The 19280-nt window shown below is 42.7% G+C and overlaps 1 protein-coding gene across 10 annotated transcripts in view; it reads right to left on the reverse strand.

Annotated features, from left to right (window-relative positions):
- The window catches only part of CHD2 (chromodomain helicase DNA binding protein 2), a 115551-nt gene that overhangs the window by 64384 nt on the left and 31887 nt on the right, over positions 1-19280 (reverse strand). For 5 of the 10 annotated variants that reach the window (XM_068695438.1, XM_068695439.1, XM_068695441.1 and 2 more), the window contains 4 exons: positions 11665-11744; positions 7655-7779; positions 3181-3252; positions 2373-2463 (listed from right to left, as the gene is read on the reverse strand). The gene's annotated coding sequence lies outside the window, so the exon portion shown is untranslated. Of the gene's footprint in view, positions 1-2372; positions 2464-3180; positions 3253-5833; positions 6284-7654; positions 7780-11664; positions 11745-16813; positions 16941-19280 lie in introns of those variants that run through there. The other 5 variants (XM_068695444.1, XM_068695434.1, XM_068695436.1 and 2 more) reach the window with 3 other exon arrangements.

Consider the following 19280-nt stretch of genomic DNA (forward strand, 5'->3'; position numbering starts at 1 on the left):
GTTTTATAAATCAGCACCAAGATATACATTAATGCATATAAATGAGTGATCATTTTCCCCACCATTTTCAAATATACCATTGCAATCTGAGTTTTGAAACCTTAATTCCCCAAATACATTCACTACCAAACTATAAAATGCATAACAAAAGCTGAAGGCTTATGCCAAGGACAAACCAGTGAGCTATTAAAAAAATATATATTTTTTTCACCTGAAGCTTAAATTTAACACCTAGATTTTCTGTTTAGCACTCTTTTATGAATGTTAATTTGAAAATCTTTTAAACAGAGCAGTCACGTAACTGCTCTAGTCCCTGCGTGATTAAGAAAGCAATCCCAGTTTTAAAAATAAACAGACTTTTTAGGTAGTCCTACGTTGTCTTGTATTTTATTTCTGAATTACAGAAGAGATGCCATAGGTACAGCACAGCCTACTCCAGAGAAAACGCATTGCATCACAGGTCCGTTCCCCAAGAGACCAGCACTACTAGCTCTATGTATCAGGCAAGCACATCTCCTGTTCGTAAAAGGAGGTGAGGCCAGCTGATCTAAAGCTATTGACTTGGCACCAGTTTCTTTCTTGGGATAAATTAAGTATTTTTTGCAAGGAAGATGCAACACATCACCATACCAGTGACTTTCCACATAAGCTGTCAGTCCTATAAATGTTATGCCTCATTAATATGCTGTAGGGTGGTCATGAACTTAAACCTTTTCTTGAATCCCCAGTAACATACATCTAGCCTACTGAAGCCTACCTACCTAGAGCAAGCTGCCACTTACTAGATGAAAACATGTTGTTCTTGTAAGAAAAGAAGGCTCCGAAGAGCTCACAAAAGCACCAAGAGACATTTAAAGCTGTTTGTATTATAATATCTATTCAGCACAAACAGCACCATGATGATAATAGGAAATAGACAAAAAAAAGACAATTAAGATCGAAGTGCTCCATTTCAAATATGTTATAAAATGCTCAGGTCACTCAAGATGACTCAACTCATGGACACTGTTCCTTTTCTCCTTAAGAGCAAGTTAATTAAAAGTGCTAACTTCAGAAGTTTATAACATTAGGAATACAAATCTTGAGTTTGACAAGTCCGTTGACAAGACCCATTATTACGCTGCGGGTTTGAGCATATGCTTTTATTTGAATCACAGTCCAGTCTTGGCTTTATTGTAATGGACTGCGAAACGTGTCTGGCAATTCTGACCCTCTAAATTAAAGAGCCACAGAGGATTTCAAGTATGTTCTGCTGGTCCTCTCAAGGTGTCAGATCATTTCTAGCCAGGCTTCTGTTCACAGACTTCTCATCAGACAATTACACAATGAAGGTCCAGAACGTAGCTAACGACCTTGCTCGTTTCTTACTATTTTGTGTCTAGTGTATGTCTAATACATACAAACATAATTCATTTGTATCTTGCATATTAGCAGTAACTCACTGCACGTAAAAGTTTATTACAATTCAATCAGACAGTTTTAAAAAGCTTAATCAAAATTGGTATACAACTCCTCTTATATGAGGCAGGCTGAAGCTTTCATCCAAGTCAAAGAGAATAGCTGCGCTCAAGTAGGAGCTCATACAATCAGTATTCTTAAGTTATATTGATAAATTGTGTATTTTTAAAAAGCAAATTATCAGGAGTATTTCTGAGAGTTCTGATACATGTCTCCACGAAGATGCCTTAAGCTTTGAGGTCCTGAATTTACACAGTAATACATTAGCATGGTAAGCTGTGAAAAGGAACCAGTTAAGACAGACAAACAAGATTTCCAACTTCTAATTACACAGTGGTGAGAGCATGGCCCAAGTATAACATGTTACTCTGTCACTAAATGTAGAACCCTGAAGTAACCGTAAAATATTAAAAAAATATTAGAAAGTTGACTGCTTTGTACTGCAGTAAGAACAGACCTTTTAATTCAGACTTAGTGTGGGTTTAGGCTTTTAAGAGTAAATTTAAGTTGAAAAGAGAATTTCTAAGTTTATTGTATAAAATGAAAAGTTTAACAAACGTTAGTTGCAAACAAATCAGTAGCTTGAACTTAAGTAATCAAACTCTAAAAATAAACTGGATGTCATTAGTAGCAATGGCAACCCTTGCAACCAAAGCTTCATTCTACAGTTTGTTATGGCCATTTCAGAATCTTAAAAAAAAAAAAGTCTTATACCTGACCATAAAAATCTTAAGAAATGTGTGAAGAGACGTTAATGTTACGTTATTTAGTACATAGTGCACTTGAAAACTGTTAAGACTTGAAAGGAAATTCAACATGGTCTTAGCTAAAGCATGTCACGTCTATTTTGCTCACCAAAATTTACTTCTATTATTTAAAAAAACAAAACAAACAAAAAACACAGCGTAACATACCTGGTGTGCACAGTACTGAATTTTGATCAAGGTCTTTTAACTTGAACAGCCATCTGAATCTTTGGAAGTAACAAAAATATCCAGTACTACCCTTTAAAGAAAAAAGCAACAAAAGAAACAGGTTTGTCTGAAAACAAATATACATACAGATTTTACCTACAGTTCTAATGTTCTTAACCAATGCAAACTTTTGGAAAATACAGAACGAGTCTTTCAATTGATAAAAATTGTACCTAGAGTTCTACAATGTAATATGCTACCTTTATTTGCCAAGCGTTAACATTAATGTCTCCAAATAGGAGAAAGAGGCCTCAAAATATTCTTCTGCACAAATACCTCAAAGTCTAGAGTTATTTGGCATTTACAGATTTTACAATATGCCCAAGCATTAATGCTACAAACTCATTAAGTAAAAAATGTGTGTTTTTTGTAAAGCTGAACGCATGTTTTCACAGGTGAAAAAGGGCAAATGGAATATTTGGGTTGATATGAACATATTGTCATTTCCCACCAAATACAACGCTTATGTGTGTGTGTTTGTATATACATATGATCTCCTTTTTAAAAAGCCTTAGAAAAACTAAAAACAACACAGAAGCAACATATACGTCATTAATTTTATTTTTAATAAGTCTATCATACGTGTAGAAAGAAGGCTTTTTAGAAGTCCAGTTAATTTATAAAATGTACTCTTCACAATTTAAAAATAAGATTTTTTTCCTCCCATCCGCACATTAGTGAAAAAGCAAAACCCAAGATAGAAAAATAAGTAAATGAACATACAAACAGAAGTTGTAGCCACTCTTACCTAAGAAAATAAGGTACGAACGATTCTTCTGGAAGCCACTCAGGAACTAAGGTATTGTTCATGGAATTCTACCTAAGAGAAAAAAGAAAGTATGCGAATTTTCAGCATTTTGCTTCAGAAAAGGAGAACAAGTAACATCTTGAAATGTATCGATCTTTATATAATTAAGTTAGAAAAAAAACTTACGATAGCAGTAATGGTATCTTTAGAACTCTAAAAATAAAAGTATGGGTGGCTGTACATACTTGGCTAAGAAAAACATTGGAGATGAAGAGTGACTGACATACAACATGCATGATCTGTGTTTTTGCATGAATAGCTCTGATCTGCTCTCCTGTCTCCCATTACTTTGGGTACATGATTAAATGCCTAGCCTATTTAATTTTTCCTTAGAAGTAATTTATTGCACATTGCCTCTCAGTCCCTCTACTTCTTTCACATTAAAGTCTCAAGAAGCAGACTATGCAAAATTAAACGAAATTATTTTGCTATTGCAAGAGGTTTTAAAATGGCTTCTGTCATCAGCTTCTGTGAATTTTAAGTCACAAGTTACTTGGTCTCCCCAAATAAGGTATCTTTTTTGCCCTTTCCAATAGTTTAAAATCTTCAGGTCCTTTGACCTTTAATGAGATCCCGAGCTACGCTCTTGAAGACAAGGAACACCGTATTTGCATTACCTTTAATCAACTTTTCTCGCTTTTGTGAAAAGGCTTAATCTTGAATTTTGCAGCAGTTACATTTACCACCATTACTTCATACTCAAGAGTAAGTTCAAAAATCATTCTGTTAATATGCAGGTAAATGTAATACTATGTCAATGTTACAGGATAAAATATGTAAATTAAAACTCCAGCATCCTATATATACAAAAACGCAGAATCACTACATATACGAAAAATAAAAACAAATTCTTTCCAAAGACAACTGCCATCTTGATTCCAGTAGCTAAAAAACAACTCAAAACTACCTTGAAAAAACCCCTAATACACTGAAAAATAAGAAATAAAAATATAGGAGACCCCCACCTAAAGCTAGAACTTTCTTTTCAGCAAAGTGTGTATGTCAGAACCTGTTCTACACTACAGAACTGTTGCTGGGGTTATAAAACCACTATAATCCCAATCTAAGATAAAGATACCAAATACCTCGCATAAAGGTGATAGAACTCCAATGGCTGCTCAAACTTGTATTTCTACCTCAAAAAAAAGAGAACTTAACTGAAAATATGAATCCATCATTTCAACAATTAAGGACTGAAAATGTCTGTTTCTCTCAAACCGCAGTATTTAAAACCTGCACGGACTTTTATAACACTGTACACAACTATACAAGAAATAAATTCTTTAAATACGGCTATACACAATCCCCAATTAAAATCGGAGTTCCCTACTTAATATTTACCTCCTGCTTTACTGGAGTGACTTTCTATACATTTCGAATTACAATTTTGCCCCTAAATTGGTAATTGTTGAATGTGAGCCAATGTAAAACAAAACATTCCATTTAAACTCGCGTTTTTAGAAAGTCTTGCAATAGGTGTTGTACAACTTCTAAATTATTAACCGACAAAACAACGATAAAAACGCTATATAAACAGAAACGACTGCAAGATCCCTGAAAAACGCATAAACTGAATACTAAAAACAAAACTGTCACCCAATAAACGCTTTTTAAAAGCTTTCACTGTCACAGACAAACCCCTATCGTGTAATTCATATTTAAGCAACTACCTTTTCTTCTCCTGCTGCAGTCTAAATCACAACTGTAGTATTTTGCCAACTTTAAACTGTAGACTTGGCATGACTTTTGTTTTTTTCCTTATGCTTCTAAGTTTCTGCATTGCCACTTTAACTGCGAAATTATATTGGATTCGATTCTTAGGAGTTTTCTTTAAAGTTTAGCACCTGAACTACTGTTTTTCAAGTGAAGCAAATTTCTATCTATTGTTTCAGTAAGTAATAAGCTGTCTCATCCGCAGCCTGTTTTTTTTTCTCACTGGCTTATAAGGAGTTAAAAGCCAACACCCCACAAAAAAAAAAAAAAAAGAAACCAAGTTTTATTTTTAAGAGAAAACGACATGGCGTCTTTGTTCCCACAAACTCCGCCGACAGAGCCCGGTCCGTGCAGCACCGGGCACCGACCGCTCTTTAAAGACCTACGGGGCTCAACATTTCCCCGGTGATGCAGTCCAGCCCTCGCCCCCCCACCTCCCTTCGCCGCTGCTGCAGCGGAGTTGGAAGCTGCCGTGCAGCTGCCCCCAAGGGGCTCGGGTCCGCAGCCCCCCCTCCCGTGTCCCCGTCCCCGTCCCCTCGAGGCGCACCCGCAGCCGCCCCCAGCCCCTCACCGCACCGGGCTGCGCGGAGCCCCTCGGTGCTACACGGGGAGGAGGGGGGGGGGCTCGGGGAGCGCCCTGCGGAGCGGGAGCCCCACGGCGGCGGCGGGGGGCATCGGAGCGGGGCTCCCCTGGCGGCACCCCGACCCCGACCCCCTCCAGAGCCCCTCAGGGGGGCGGCGGAGCCGAGCGAGGGCCCCCGGGGGAGCGGTGGCGGCGGCGGCGCGGCGGCGGCCCCCTCCCCCCGCGGGCTCCAAGGACATTTTGTTTTTCCTCTCAAGGACAAAGGACAATGAGGAGCGAGGGGACCCGCGCACTTACCGGCTCCGCGCTGCCCGCTGCCTGCCCGCGGGGGGCCCGGGGCGCCGCTGCCCTCCTCGCCCTGCCCGCGGCGGGTCCCGGCTCGGCGCTCAGCCGCCCGCCCGGCCGCTCGGGGCGAGGCGCGGGCAGAGCGAGGCGGCCCCGCCGCCATGGCGCCGCGCTCCGCTCCCAGCAGCCGCCCGCCCGCCCGAGCTCCGTCTCCCCTCCGAGCCCCGCAGCGCCGGGCCCGGAGCGAAGCCCGGAGAGCGGCGGCGGAGGCCGGCGGCCGGCCGGGAGCGGCTCGGAGCGGCCGGGGGGGAAGCGGTCGGGAGCCGGGCGGCGGCGGCGGCTGCTCCCCCGGCCATCTTGTGCCGTGTGTGCGAGCGGCTCTCGCCCGTCTCCTCTCAGCGCCTCGCTCCCCTCCCCCCGCACAACATGGCGGCCCGCTCGCTACTCACTGCGGCGAGGAAGGGGCGGGACCGGGCCCCTGCCCCCTACCCGCGCCGCGCGGCGGCTCCCCCCTCCCTTCGTGCCCCCCCCCTCCCTCAGCTCCTTCGCGCCCCGCCCTCGGCTGCGCGCGCGCCGCTCGCCGCTCCCCATTGGCCGCGCCGCGCCCTCCCCGCCAGGCCCGAGGGCGCGCAGCGCTCCCATTGGCCGCGCCGCGCCCTGCTCAGCCCTCCGCCTCCCCGCACACACACACACAGCCCGGGGCCCCCCTCGCGCGCGCGGCGGTCGCCGCCTCCTATTGGCCGCCCGCCCCGCCTCTCAGTGACCGCCGACGAATCCGAGCGAGCCGCGAGCGGCGCAGGCCGCTCCCCATTGGCTCCCGCCCGCCTCCCCGCTCCCGCCCAGGCCGCGCCTCAGGGGGCGGCGGGAGCTGGCTCCGAGCTGGCTCCGAGCGCCCGCCCCGGGCCCCACCTGGCCGGGGCATCCCCAGCCCCGCCCCGCGCCTCAGGGGCCCGGCCCTCACACAGCCCCCACAGGGCGTTACACGAGCTGTACACACACAGATGCGTGTTACACACATGTATGCACACACATACACGTTATACACGCTTATACACACAGATACATGCACAGACATGCACTATATCGGATATCTGCCGTGACACACACACGATGTGACACGCACCTGGCACCGGCCAGGCCCAGCCCCATCACCTGCCCGCCTCAGGCACCAGGCACGGCGCGGTTATCGCACTTTTTTTAGCCAACGCCATAGAAACTGGCTGCGGTGCCAACCTCGCCAGGACACGCTCTGCTATTTTGACTACTGCCATGGAAACCAAATCGCTGCGCCATGGGGGCATTCCCCGCGTTCTGGGCCGGTGATGCCAGTGATGCCCATCCACAGTTGGCCTGTGAGGGTGTTCCTGTGCTAGAGGCACACCCAGCTGCCACGACTGGATGACATAATTAATATTTACGTGCTTCAGCAGTCACTTTGAGTGATAAGCATGCCATTCTCCTCTCATTTGCACAGCTTACTCCATTAAAAGCAGAGAGAAAGATGGCCCCATTCTCCCTTTTTTATCTAATAATGTGGGTTGGTATAGCAGCAATTCAATCAACAATCTTTCAAAAGATTGGGAAAAGTCTCAGGAGCTTGCCTGGCACTTGAAATCGTGCAACTGGACTTCAGCAGCAATCTCCTGAACCAGGGTCCTGGAAAAGCCAGAAGTATCTGGTCAGCTGGAAAGTATCATTTAGCAATGTTCCTGAGGATGAATGACTTTGAGCTGAGATGTATTTCTCTGCAAAATACAGAGAAAAGCAGACCTCTCAGTGTAGGATAGCTGGGGACACTTTGTATGGTAGAAATGCACAAATGTGACAGCTTACCGAGGTGGCACGGCGGTTGCAGTCTTCCAAAAGTGGTATTGGTGGCCTGCATGATACGGGTACCACAGCATGGGAGCCTCCAGCCACGGAAGTAATGGTGGGCAAACCAGCAGATACACCTCTCGCTGGAAGAGAGCAAAAGGCCGTTGACATTTTTTTCCACAGCAAGAAGAACTGAAGTTCTGGTCTATGAAGAACACAAAGTGCAGGGAGCCTGTTCTGCAACTTATCTCTGTTCAGACTCTTGCAAACTAAAAGCTGATCCTCTTGCTCTCCGTGGAACTGCCCATGTGTAACTGTATGCAAAGGTGTTGGCACGCACCAAACACAGGTGCTGCTTGTGCTCCTTAGAAAAATGCTAACAATGAAGAGAGAGGGGAAGGGCAACCACGATGAGGCTAGATAAAAGTAGGGCACAGCAAAAGCACTGCTACTTAGGCAGGCATTTTCACCCAACATTGAGGGTATGACTTCACAGCAAAGATAAGGATTTGAAGTTCAATGCACTACTCTCAATCTTTCTGTTATTTCTTCCCCAGAATACATTTCTAGAAAAACATAAAGTATGATCATTCACGATAGGCACATGAAAGGGATAAAAGAGATCAAACATTCAAGACATAATTGCGCTTTGTAAGAATAGCGTGGTTCTAGCCAGAAGAGTTTAAGGTTATAACTGAACAAGACCTAACCTGTAGGCTCAAACCCTTATCTGATCTTCTCTAACGCCACCAGACTAATAGATCATTCCTATTTATATTTCATGTACCTTTACAGAGAGGAATGTTTTTCACGTGACTTACTGCATTGCTATTACATATAACAAAAAAACTTACTGGAAGTCTAATACCCTAATTAAATATAGTCCGTGCTGCTCTTTTGCTTCCTGGCCACCAAGGCCTAAGTTTCTGAAGAGCTTTCAAAAGAGCTATCCATCACCTCTTCTATTTCTTGGCTTCAAGTGAGTTACACATACGTGAATGTGAGTACGGTCGCTCTCAGCAGTCACAACACTCCTCAGACAATTTTTCTGTTCACACACCAGTGATAGTCTATCTGTTTGCATTCTTTTTTCCCAATGAAATAGAAGCACAGTGCTAGTCTCCTTTTTCACACTTTTATCTCCCATGGTCAGCTATGTGTAAACACCAAATTCTTGCTCCTACAGCCTTTGTGGTTATACCACTCCTTTTTCCTCCAAGTCCAGAATTTCCATGCAACTGCAATTTCCTTCATACAGAGTATTCTTTCTGTTTTAAACACTTTTTTTCTTGCTTTGTGTATCGTTAAGCCTAAATACTTCAGCCATGTTTTATGAACCACTTGTCTGATAATGAGACAACGTAATGTTTCCATTACTAATTCGGGAAATGTTTTCTGAGACTGCATCAGGACTGCTAGAATTCCCAATATAGGCACACAACTTCACTTTCTAGTACCCACCCAAACTGTTTTCTTCTACAACCTTTCTTCCTCCTCCCCAGCTTCCACGAGGACTGTTATTATCCCCTTGGGACAATATGCAAATGCATACTGTAATTTCTCAGGGCATTGTCCCTGCCTGCCCCAACATGCCCTCTGAACCAGAGGATACCAAGAGGTCGGTGAGAAAACTGCTTCTTTGAGAGACGTCACATGTTCTTGGAGCCACAAACATAATGGAAAGGCCAGAGATTTGACAGCAATATTCAACTACAAGATTAAGCGTTGTATCTGCCTTCTGAAGTGGAGAACAGGAGTTTGAACAAGACTGGGAGACGCGCTGTTTCACAAAACTTTCCTTCAACCAAATTTAAAATTTTCCAGGAGAAATCAGTAACAATTTTCTAGGCCCCAAACCAAACAGAATAGTTTGGATTATTTTAACAGAGAATATGCAAACAGGATAACAAATGTCCTTTGAATACAGCAAGATGTTTTGTGGTAGGCATTTCCATTCCTCCAGGCAGGGTGTTCACAGAAATTGTCACTTTGTCCCAAATTAAGTCTATCGCTGTGTATTATTTTTGTATTTTTGTACGTAACATGAAATACGTACTAAAGCAAAAAAATAAACAATCTGCTTTTTTTTTTTTCCCTTCTGTTTCCTTCCTCAATAATTCGCTATTAAAATCACAGTAATTGTCCAGGCAGATACAAATTACCCTCTATCACACTTCTGAAAACCTGTGATTTCGGAGCAGCGTGCACAAAGAGGCTGTGCAACTATAGCTATGCCCCTGCTGCTTTCTTTTGTGGACTTTCCATAGCGGCTAATATTGATTTGACTAAACTTTGACACAGAGTGATGTCAACAGACAAAAATGTAAATAAAGACAAAGTTCTTCCAGGCATGGAACCAACTTCTCTATGTGACTGTAAAGATTATTATGTTGTATTGATCCTAGCTAAAGATTTTTGCTCCTGTCACGAGGCAATCAGAAACAACAGCACCAACGATAGCAACAATTCCAAAAATCAGCTCGTGCTATTCATTTTCTCCGGGTCTGGAACTGGAATTCAAGCCCAGACTTTTGTTCCAGCCTGTAATGAATAATTGCAAACACATCCCCACACAGAGAACTTTTGCCTACGCCCTTTTTGTTTCTATGATTTAACACTGAAAACCAAGATGATGTTAATATGGCCATTCTGCCAGCACTTTTATGGTGCTCATATTTAGAATGATGAACCTTGTGAGCAGCAAGAAAAAGACTTATTACCAGGAATAATTAGAAACAAATTCTCATCAGTGTCATAAGCATATGGTAAAGAAAAAAATCTTTCAGTCTGCTAAGCCAAACTCCAGTGCTTTTGCAGTTTATCCAAAATACAAGCTATTTTAACCAAGATCCAGCTTTTCTTACTCATGTTTTCAAAGAAAAGTTATCAATAAAAGTATATTGTCATAAGGGAAGTAAGAAATGGAACCAATGTATTTTGAGGGATTTAGTCTTCTTTCCTAAGCAAATTTTTAACTTGTTCGTCACAATGCATCAAACAAACGGTATTGTTTCTGCACACATGATCTTGTGGCCTAGGCTCAGATCTTAGATCCAAGACCTCCTGAACAACCTGCCCAGCTCATTACTTCAGTTTTGCATCAATTCGTGTATACAATAAGGGGAAAAAAAAATAAAAATAAAAAAAGTAACTCTTGCCTAGTGAGAGGACTCATTATTGTGCTTCATATTAACAAAGAAATATGCATATATTTTTCTTGAGAAATTAAGACCACTTTTTTAAGGAGCTCTGAAATTTCAAGTTTGTTGCTTTTTTACAGATCATCTTCAAGCCCCTATTGCCATCTTAACTATAAGAAATAGTAACCATCTCAGTCAAGGCACTTTTGCTGTATTTTGTCAATGTTTAACAACTGCTTTAAATGGCAGTTGTAGAGGTGTAAGAGAAGTGTGAATGACACATCAGCCCTTATTTTGATTTTGATATTTTAAACCTCTAGACTGATTAAAACAGAGAATTTGGGTTTAGTGTGTTTAACTGCCTCCTAAAATAAAGACACAGGAGCTTGGAAGAACAAATCTGTCTTTACATCTTTTTTAACCTTGGCTACCTATATAGAATGATTTAGTTTGTCAAGTTCAGTTCTTAGGGTAACTATTAAACTATTCTTCTTGGCTTTTAAAATTTTTATAAGAGGACTGGGACATGTCAGAAAAAAGTAAAACTGATTGGCCATTTTGCCTGCACCTAGTCAGACACTAGAATTTATAGAAGTGCTAACAGTAACCTTTCCATGAAAAAAAATGATGCAACTTTGCTTATTAGTGACATCAGGTTTGAAAGCAAACAAGAAAACAACATGGACCTTCCCAGAAACTTTAATACCAATAGCTACCACAAGGAAGGCAAGTTGTATAAGTTGAGTTACATACTTTAACTTCTCTGTACTAATGCAGTTTGTGGGTTTGGAAACTTGCAGAACTGGAAACATGCCAAGATTAGACATATTGATAGGGTTTGAAATATGTTTAAAAGTTAGAAACTACAAGCAGTGTTCTTTTTCTTACCATTCTGGCTGTATACGTGGTCTGTGGAGTCATATAAGTGTTCTGCTGAGCTGGGAAATGGTCATCATTTTATCCAGAGTCTGAAAAAAAAACATTGTCAAGGTTAAGAGAGCCATGCCCAACCTCACGCTTCAAATTAAAGTTATCATTCTCTATTTTTCAAGATACTATACAAATGATATGAGAAGAAAACATTTTATAGTTTGTAAGCGAACTCTTCAGAAAACTTGGAACTTAAATGTGGCTGGGAGAAATACATTTCAGAAATTCTAGACAGTAAAAGTAGAAATATATTTTAAAACTCAACAAATTTGAAACTCAAGGATGATTCATTCCCTGTGCAGATTTAAAGCTCGCTTTCCAAAATCATTCATCTGTCCGTCCTTCAAATTTATTTTCTTCAAATGTGAGCCAGTAATGCGTGATTGCCTAAGTGTTTAAGAAATATGATGAGAAAAGGGAAAACAGACTTAGCACGAATATGTGTTTACACGTCAAAGTCAAGGGAAAAAGACAATTATAAGCTGTAATTTTTATTTTTCATTAAATCTCAATTTGGATTCTAGTGAAGCGAGACTTCGGAAAGTCTAGATGACAAACATAACGAAGAGCAAGCATTCTTTCTTAGTAAATCTCTTTGGAGCTTTGGAGGCATTGGGACTTCATGCTAGCCTTGCAAACGTGATAAATTTCACTCAAATTGAACAAGATGAATTACAACTACGCTAGAATGAAGAGAGAAACAACCCAGGCCTCTGAAAATGAAATACAGAACTGGAATTTTTATTTCAGGCAAGTTGAACAATTTAGTAATGGCCTGTTTCCATAACAATCCTCATTCTCTTCTCTTGTGTACAGGTAGCTCCATAGGGCACTTTATTGATTGCTGTATAATAGTTGACAAAATGATGCATTATTCAGCAAATTGCCACATGCAGTGAAAAAGAACTGTGCTTTTCACTGAAATCTTACAACAAGCATATATTTTTTTAATTTTATAGACAGCCAGCGTGACAAAGTACTGAATCACCTTGCTGTAATGTACTGTATACATAGAAGAGAAGACCTCTTATATTTGTAGCACCAAACAAACTTCTTTATAACTGTCAATGCTTGTTAGATGTAGAATCAAATCAATTTTTGATGTAGCGATACTATAGCAGAGACATGCTTGGATTAGAATGTCACCTTCCCAGAAATAGCTTTTATGTCAGACTGATGTTACCAGTGAGGTTTATTTTCTTCCTAAAGTCGATTCACTATACACTGGCTGCTGCCAGCGCTTTACCCAGCTAGAAGCACTCATCAGACTGGGGATTTGAGAAGTTTTTTGCATGTCAGGCATGTCGTCCATTGAGAATTAGCAGCTTTAATTATTGCAGGCAACAGATTTGCATGCTGAAACAAATACTCTCTCTGACCGAGCCATCAATGGTGATAATCTTGTCTCAGCTTAAACCATTCACAGCGTTGTGGTTTTTCTTTTTTTTAATATTTATTCAAAGATGAGTATGAGAAGGCTAATTGGTGATACAGCATGATAAGCCCAAGAAAACACCGTCAGTAAAATATTGCTGCAGAATGGGGCCAATGGCTTTTTGCATAATTAGGGCACAAGCATGAACGCAAATATCTTGGGTCAGATATCCACAGTGGTTGGTCACTTTCTGAAAAACCTGATCACAACTTTCATTGTGATTTCACTCAGCAGAAGACCTAGATCAGGCTCTACAAGCCCAGAAGATCACTTATTTTCTTCAAGATTTAACTGTAGATTCAACAAGAAGTTATTAAGTCACTCTAGAAGCCATGTCTCATTTTAGAAACACTTAATTTAATAATAAAAGCTAAGATACTCCAAACGTACAGGCCTTGAGTTATGCATCTGTGCCTTTAATTCAGCTCTGAGTCATTAAGGTCAGTAAAATCACTCCAGGTTTTTCTTGGTGTGTCTAAATGGAATGTTGTCCTAAGGATCTGGAAGCATATGAAGTGGATTTAGGAATGAAATCTGAATTTTGAGTAAGAGTAAGCCTGTCCTTTCGCACATGTCCGTACAACTGCATCATTATTCTTTGTGTTCTCCTCAGCGTTTATTTTTCTTACCTATTTTTATTAATAATGGAAAAAGGAATACTAAAAACTAAATTATGCTAGCTGTTTCACCTTTTATTCAGCTCCTCTAACATACCTCTAAAACCTTCTCGTGAAACCGAATATTGATTATCCAGAGACCAAATGTCAGCCTGTTAAGTAGAAGCGAATTGGTCCAAATAAAACGCATTTAATTAGGAAACTATCTACAGTTTTCTTGTAACACAAGCCTCTCACGTTACTGGTATTAAACAGTTTGAACACTCTGACCTAGTACATAAGATAAACAAGACTCCACAACACTTTGGGGAGAAAATGTATGGGGAACATGAGTTCATTCATATGTGTAGGAAATAAAGTCAAATGCTTGAATAATTCAGAATTGTAACACAAGCAAAACTGAAATATTAAGTTTAATAACTGACTTTTTTCTTAAACTCCAATTATTAAAATATTGCGCTGCTGGCTAGCATATCAGGTACTGATAAAGAATATTCAGGGATGGTACTTTTGCTGCATGAATGAAATCTGTTCTGTGTAAAAGATTAATAAAGGATTATCTTTATTTATATATATATACACAAAGATAATGAGAATTGGAACCAAAAATGAAGTTGAAGATCAATTATTTAAAAGCAGAAAGTCTACTCAATTGATGTTAAAATGTAATTAAGCTCAGGAAAAAATGCAACCTAACTGAGAGGTTCAGAAAGGCATATTACTATGTGCTGGAAAAGTAATTTTTACAGATGAATACTATTTCATGCTTTATATTATTATTAAAATGCAGAGTCTTACAAAAACAAACCAAAGATGTATATGAACTTTGTACTAGAGCTCCATACTGTATTCATTGCTGGCAATCGGTGCACACTGCATTCAGGGTATGCTTGACCTGTGGATTTAATGTATACCCAGCAGAGTATAAAAGGGTAATCAAGAAAATAATGACCTTGAGGTGGCAAAAAGGCCTCTTTCCATTGTTTTTTCTGATATGAAGGAACCACTGCCTCAGAGAATTCTTCACGGATGACTAGCCTGAAAGGAGACACTCCTTCAGAGCCAGAGAGGGGATCGGATACCTTGAAAAACTGAACTGCAGTTAACACGCAGAAATCTGTCAGAATCCTGTTTTTCTTTGTGACTAATGCTTTCTGAAACCCTGGTGCTGTATTTGGGTCCTTTCCCCTCCCTGGCAGCCCCAGCTCTCCACCCCATCTCCTGAGCAGGTCTGGGTGAAATGTGGCATGGGCTGAGGTATTTCTGGGCTATGCATCACTGACCTGACAACCGGCACATCGATGCTGACAGCCTGGTCAGCAAGAGCAGCACAGGAGTGAAACTTTGCACTCATTTTGTACTTCTTCAGTGGAAGCACTCGTTTGTCTCTATAACCCACAGCTTCCCCCAAACTGACCTGAAATTTGTTGGAAACCAAGCATCGGATCAAAAGCTGAAGGCCTCCAACAGCAGTTTCATAAGCCCTGCCTCCTTAGGAAGCCAAGATAAAAATACAGCTGCATGAAAAATAAATGAGCAGCTTTTCCAGACTCTGAAACCAGAAAACAATGACACAAAACCAAAAATCAAATGCAACACTCTCTTGTTTTCCCAAATGCCAGCATTAATGCTCCCTCTCCCAGAGCCTCATTAAACAAACAAGCCATATAATGCGCTTTGAAAGGGAAAGATGCAGGACTGGAGAAAGTAAACTCCAACACTGAGGACTCGTGACAGAAATGCTGTTTTTGCTCTAAGGATTGTATACTGAGAGATTCAGTCTGGCTGCATTCCTCGCAAAATCAGTATATTTATTCTCTTGATCAAATGAGCAGTTCTGCAGCACTAGAGCTAGTCTTTTAGATCAAAACTTAATACCTGGAAGCCATGACAAAAACCACCAGTATTTTGTATGCATCAGCTATCCTCTCCTACTACAGCCCAATACTCTGCTTAAAAACACACCTCAGCTTCAACTAAAATACTTCATTTTCCCTGGACAAGTCTGCTGTGGCCCCACCATACGGGATGCACAGATGCCGCGTCACTCTGGCTGTTGTAACTATGAACTTGGTGACATTTTCAGAACATTACAGTTTTTGCAGCCTCCTGGAGAGGCTCAGTTTCAGTTGCACACGGATTCCCCCCGGGGAGTATTCTGCACTCTAACCACTTTTTTTTTTTTTTTGCTTTTTTTTTTCTTCTTCTTTTTCATTATCTGAAGTTTAAAACTGAAAGCCTCTGGACTGAAGCAGGGTGAAGGAGGAGTGAATCTCTTGTTTAAAAGCAAGATGACGACCAGCTCCCGCAGCCACAACATGGCTCCTCCTGCTGCACCACTGCTGCTTCACAAAATGGCGGCTCTGCCGACAGACGCCTGGAAAGGCACTCGGCATCCCCTCAGGAAGCCACTAACCCTTTTTTTCTTTTTTTTTTTTTTTCTCCTTCGTTTTTCTATCACTTTTGTCTCTTTACACTCAATCCCTGGGGGGCTGCAGATGCTGGCAGAACCCTCCACAAATCCCTCATGCGACCCACGCATACTCTCTTTGCTCCTGGGGTGTGTATGGGGGGGGGGGGGGGGGGGGGCAGCCTTCCACACCCTCCTGCAGCGGGCTCAGGCTGTCGGGAGACACCCCGAAACCTCTCCCGGACACCCCAAATCGTCCCTCGCCCCAGCATTTCCAACCACGGAGCTGCAGAGCCGATAAATCCGCGGCCCGTGCCCAGCGCCCTCCCCTCCTCCCCGGCACTGAAGGCGAAGGCAGGCGCTCGGCCGCCAAGCCCCGCGCCGCGGCACCGCCGTGCGGTGTTGGGTTTCTCACTGCAGTGCGTGTTTTTGTGATGATGGGGGAAGGGAGCTGCTCCCCCCGGCCTGCCAGTAATCTGTTGTAAAAAAAAAAACTGGAGCTCTCGGAGCCAATTAGTCCTGGGGTTAACCGCTTCGCTGCTGCGGAACTCGAGCCTCTCAAGCGCGGGCTCGGTGAGGTGAGGGACCCCCAGCGTCCCGCCCGGCTCTTCACAGACGGATTTTTGTCTAAATTTTGTTAAATACCTCCAGGGTACAGACTGAGCACTGGAGACGTCCCCCGGGATGTATCAGAGTAGAGCAGAGACTGCAGAGCTGGGACAGCAGCATCCAGAGCTTGTTCTCGGCCCAGTTCTGGTAAAGGCTGGCTGCATTTTCAGACCTGTGTTGTCCCATGGTGGACGCTGTGCTTTTCCTATGCAGCCTCCCCGGGCATAAAAACACCTCTGTACACTCAAAAAAAAAACAAACTAGGAGAGCAATAACACAAGCCGTTTCCCCCAGACATATGTGTTTTCATAATCTCCAGGCTGTGCCCAGGCACAGAGACATGCTAGAGACCTCCCTGCAACCATCGTATTTTCTCACCCCTTAACTGCATTAGAAAAAAAATATGTTATTTTTCTATTCTGCAGACTGTCATAAATTTAATGCCTGAAGCAAAGTGGCTCATGGCTTGCTGCGAGCTGCTGAATGAGGTGGGGAAATAGGATGCAGGGAGAATTCCCAGCCTCAGCCCTTTCTTCCAGGGGCAAGCTTGAACACAACACCAAGCAACAGCAGCAGGCTCCCACTTGACCCGCCAGGTCGGCAGACCTATTTTTGTGCTCTCTTTGTATTCCATGACGTACAAAAGAATATCGGATCAGACTGTCAGGGAAGCCAGGAAGACTAGCAGTGTTTATATGGCACGATGAAGTGCTCTAAGGTATGGAAAGCAGGCTCCTGGAGAGGCCATCCTAGTGCTGCAGGGCTGCTTCCAGCCCAAGCGAGAGCTACAGCGTACAGAACAGACCTATTCCTACAACACCAGCCTCTCTCATGGAGAAAATGAGGTCAAATCTTCCTCCTTGCCCAGCCCAGGAAAGGGTACAGTGCACAGGGACGGAGCTTGCAGGGTTGGCACCATGACATCTCATTTCTAAGCTCTGGGAAGATTTCTGACTACATTAAAGTGCAAATCTACATTCAAATAAACACGATGGGGGGGGGGAGGGGGTATTGCAAAGCAAATAGCAGATTTAGGCTTGTGAGCTGTCAGAGCCCTGGCAGTACAAGAGCTCTCTTGTTCCTGTTGCCTCCCACAGCTGCATTCACTAAATATATCCTGTGCAGAGAACTGCATTTCTCCACCCCTTTCGCAGCCCAATCACATTTGCACAAACACCACCAGGCTCCCCCGGGACACACAGTCAAGCAGCAGTGATGCCCTAGTTACAGGCATCATGAAGAATGGGAGAGACTAATAATGTCTCCAGCAGGATGAAACTGTTATGGCCACAGGTTATTTCCAAGAGGGAATGTGTGCGGCTGATTGATATTTAACTGATAATGACATGGTGGCTTGCTCTCCAAAAGGATACGTCCCATTTGTACACCAAAATCAGTTACTTGAAAGTCACCCAGTGGGAATGACTTCTATGGCTTATCAGAACAAGAACTGGTGATCTTAGAGCAGCTTCAAACAGAAAATACATGGTCACTTCTTTTTTTTTTTTTTTTTTTTTAAAGAGAGAGAGAGAAATTCAGCTCCTGGCAGATTCAGAGATGAGCAGGAGCGTTCAGTACCTTAGGGACTGGCTTGCCCACAGGGAGGAATCCCAATTTTACCTTACAGCAAGCCAGGGCTTTGTGGCATCTTGTCTCAAGATGTAAGAGGAGGCAAGCAAGCACAGCAGCACGTGGTGCACTGCCAATCTCCTCTTTGGGCCACCACGCAAAATCTACAAGCTAGAGGGATATTAATTTGGCACCTTTCAAAGGTGTTATATTTACATGCCAAAAGTAAAAATACTTTCTCTAAGTTTATGAGCCCAGTGCTACCCTCTGCTGCATGGACTGGAGGGAAACATCCAAATGTTGGCCAAATGTAGATAACAGCAAACTGGGGGAGAAAAGCACATGCTGCACTATTACACAGCTGCTGCCACCTTCCTCCATGCAGCTGTGGACCGATGGTATCTCTGCCTCTGGTGGAGAAGACTCCAACTGAATTTCCGCAGGACCAAGGTGCTTCCCCCACCACCCATATTTGGCTCTTCATGTTTCCTGTTCTCACATCACACCTCTTACTTGCAAGGATGCAGATTTTGGCACTATGGAGCCTCAGTCCTGTTCTCAAAACCACTGCCACAAGCACAGTAACAAAGAGAAAGAAGAGCTGCACCTTCTTATATAGTTAATTCTATAGTGGATCAAGTTCTTTGGGGGAGAGGAACAGAAAAAGAAGAAAAAAAAAAAAAGAAAACAAAAAAAAAGAGGCATCTTGGTGATTTTCCTCACTTTCAAGCTGCTTGGCAGCAGGGATTTTGACCCTCCTAGTCCCAGCTTCTTCCTTTCCTCACAGTTTCTTATTTCTTCAACACCTCCAGCCCTTCTAGCAGCAAAGCAAATTTGACAGAATCTGGTCAATTTTTCAAGCTATCTCATTTCAAGAAGTCAGTGGGAGCTGACTCTATCTTGCAATCAAACCTCACAGGAGGGAGAATTAAAT

Source organism: Anas acuta, chromosome 12 (genome assembly GCF_963932015.1).
Source record: "Anas acuta chromosome 12, bAnaAcu1.1, whole genome shotgun sequence".
In the NCBI taxonomy this organism is placed as follows: domain Eukaryota; kingdom Metazoa; phylum Chordata; class Aves; order Anseriformes; family Anatidae; genus Anas; species Anas acuta.